The following is a 3,832-nucleotide window of genomic DNA, read 5'->3' on the forward strand; positions in this document are numbered from 1 at the left end:
AAAACTGAGAGAAACAGCAATCGACACATTTTACATTTCTTAATGGAGAAAATCCAACTTTAAGTCAGACTGGTGGGACGGTTTGGTTCGAGCCGACTGAGCCTGTGCGGAGAACATTGATGCTAAGAAGAGCATTCAGCTCAACGGCCCTCCCAAGTAGAGATCAGCATGCACAACGCATTCCTGAGAATAAAACTCCTTTGTAGGAGGTGCAGCGCTTACTCATATCTGTCAAACTGCCAATAGAGGAATCTTTCAATAAAATCCGCCATGAATATAGACACTTCCTGCTTGTCAATGTGGTCTTTGCACTCAGGGTGCTCCTCATTAAAGATTCAAGACACTTTGTTTCAGGATGGACGGAGATTTTCGCACTCCGTGGGGAAAGATAACCCCTGGAAAACTTCAGAATGGAGGACTTGCACTGGTCCCTTCAGCATGAATCTATACATCTTTGTGAGAGGTTCATTTGCATTTAATGCCTGCTTGCATGTTTCACAAATGGACGCTTGTCTATCTTTTAAGCTGCAGGAAGTCTAGTTTCAAGTGCATGAAATTGCAATTTCACCAATAACTGAACTGTTATTAAATCCCAGCTTTTACTCAACAGAGATCAGATTATAAGGCAACTAGCTCGTGTATGAACCACTCAATGCGTGACCGATTTTATATATATATATATATATATATGTATTAGTTCTAAAATCATTGTTTGTATCGATCCCACAAATTTAGCTTGTAAAAACATATGACAAAAGTTCCAAGGTAAATCTCATTGTCTTGAAATAATACACTTCGCCAAATATTCAGTACAGAGCATCTCTTTCTTAATTATGTTATATAGAAAAAATATCATTTTTCTTGCACATATCAAACAACTTATATGTCGAAATTCAACACACCCACGATTAGCCAACATCAGCCAAAATGATTTATCGGACCGGTCAACGTGAAATGACGCCGCAATTATTAAAACATTTTTTTCAAAGGAAGTTAATTGTACCGAATAGATTTAATAATGCCGTTCGCATTAAAAAACAACCAAAAAAAAACTACGCGTTGTAGCCCCCTGTCTTTGGTGTGTTTGTGTCGGTCTCTATGATGGCTCACATCGTGTTGCGCCACTCGTGGAAAGTGCCATACCTGTTCTAATCCCTCTTAAAAGGTCTGCAGCAGAGAAATGATACCGGGTTGGAGGGGTGTCATTAACTAAAAATAAATGGAAAAGTATTCATACATCTGTTTTGTTTCACACTGTATGGAACTTAACAGTTGTTTACAGGCTACACTGATTTTATGGTCTCCATAGGCATTTGTGCAGTGGCTACACGCGTTTTTAGCATTTCGCTGACTCATTCTTTCCAGCTCACGTGGACATAAAATAACAACTGAGCAAGGATTTCAAAGCGTGACTGTTGAGGTGCAACGTGCACCCTAGATTGAATGAAAGTTGACTACACGCCTGATGAGTGTGGATCAATCCCACGATACAGAGTTGACGTCAGTCATGAACTCCAATAAAAACTCGCAGGTTTCCATCTTTCTGTTTGTTTCCCAGGAATAGACAGCCGTGTCAGACACACACAAGCTGGATGTCACCGCTTGCATCGTCATTCTCTACCCGGTACATTGGGTGAAATATAGAACTATCGAATGCTACAAAAAAATCAAAATATTAGGAGGCCAAAATACAAAAGAATGTTAATTTCAACCTTTTATTGGAGTGTACAATGGAAGAGTTCATATTTGTCCAGCCTCTATGATGAGACCTGGCATAACATCTTATTTACCCGAGTTACCTACAGAAATGAAAACATGGCTAGATTTTTAGCAGTATTGCCGTATGAGACAAGTGGCAATTTATCTCTCAAAGATAAAGTTGAAGAAGGTTCATCTTTTCATTTGAAGTGGCGAACCGTTACGAGAAAGAAAAACTTTGTTGCGTAGTAAGTTGGAGTTATGGCGGGAATGTTAGCATGATACATGCTAGCTTAAGCAACATTAAAACGAAAATATGAAATGCTGAAAAGCTGGCAGCGGTCCCTTCTGTCCCATAATATCACTTCGTTCGTCACAGTAGTGATAGTGAGTTACTAAAGTGCGAAGGAACATCTCAGCGACCACTCTTTGATTTCGTTCTTTCAACCTTCCTGCTCATGCTAAGTAATTAGCGCTTCCATGTTGCTGCCCCCAGTTGGTACGATGCTAGCTTGTTTTCAGAAGTTCCAATTAAAAACACAACATTACTAATTTTGCGTTAAATCCTAAGCAGCTTCATGGCATTTACACAATGTTCATATAAATACATAATCTGGACACTTTAACACCTTCACATGACAATGTTCAGTTAATGCCATACGCCTTTGGGGAACTCAGGTTTAAATCCAGCTCAATGACATTCTACTTATTAACCCATCCATCAATGTTAGGCAAAAAGTGCTTGAATCATTAATTTACAAAACTTTAGGACATCACATAAAAAAAAAAAAACAGTTTAAGAATTTCCCAAATTTGTGAACATTAAATCCCCTCATATTCCTGCCATGCTAATGCTAAGCTAAAGGGTTCGTCATGAGTGGCCTTCATTGCGAAAATTTCAGGTGACACTGCGGGATTTTTGGAGGGAGGAAGGAACCCCCCCCCCCCCCGACCAGTTTGTTTTGAGCTTAAAATGTAATAAAGAACACCCCTGATCAGCAGAAGCAGGATTTTGCCTCTACTGCGGTTTTTACTCTGGTATGACAAGTTGTCAAGGTGGCCTAACATATATTAAAATGAATTATCATTTAAAACTTATCTACAGTACATTTGTGCTTTTGTAAAAGTAATATTTGCCTTTCAAGAACACTGCCTTAAGCATCTTCAAGTTCCAGATGTTTTCACCCGTGTGCTTCAGGTTAAAAATATGTGTGTGTGTGGGTTCTGAATTCTGCAGTCACCAAAAAGTTATGCGGGGTGGAAAAACATCTGTGTGAATTCAAAACACCAAATAGTGAGTAACTGAAGTGCAAATGACACTTTTTTTTGGGGGGGGGGGGGGGGGTGAAATATCATTTTAAAGCGAGTTCAGCTTTGCTTTAGCGTGATGTCATATTAGCATACCTGCGGGTGCAGTGGCTGGGATGAAGCAGAAGTTACATCATCTCATTATAAAGTTTCTACTCCTGTTACGTAAGGGTTGTTGTTGTTTTTTTTTTTAAGTCTACATGTCGGGGCATAAATGAAAGATCTGCTCAAAATAACAAATAGGCTACTTTCGCTAGCTTCGCTTTCTCTGCATTTCCAAACACAATTCACAGTCTCAGCTGAGTCGTCGTTCACTCTTGCTGGAGGACGACGCCGTGGCAAATCCACCCTCAGGTTAAACACCTTCAAATAAGGACTTTTCAGGCTTATTTAACCTCATCGTGCACCAATTTTCACATTCAATCACTGCATCATTGTAGGGAAAATTGACCACTGTCTGAGATCTTTATTTAAAAAAAAAACCAAAAAAAAAAAAAAAAATTCCCATTTTACACCTCATTATGCACTCGTCAAGAAAATACTGATACCTACTAACAATGCCATAGATCAAATGTTTTCCTAAACTGCAGCACGGCAGGAAGAACGCGAGTTGGCTCCTGTAGTTTCTTTGCAGTAACTTAGCATATGGACCCATTGTAAGCATCAGGATTGTAAAACTAAAATGTCTTTATTCCTCAAGTATTACAAGATGAATGACCTGATTCCAACAAGTACGCATTTATCAAGACTCCAATTGATGCTGTAAAAAAAGAAAAAGATAAAAAGAAACAAAAGAAAAGAAAACAATAGCTGGATCTGTAGTGTG

The sequence above is a fragment of the Aulostomus chinensis genome, chromosome 4 (assembly GCF_037954235.1).
Source record: "Aulostomus chinensis isolate RoL2024-O1b breed Wild chromosome 4, RoL_Achi_v1.0, whole genome shotgun sequence".
NCBI classification, from domain to species: domain Eukaryota; kingdom Metazoa; phylum Chordata; class Actinopteri; order Syngnathiformes; family Aulostomidae; genus Aulostomus; species Aulostomus chinensis.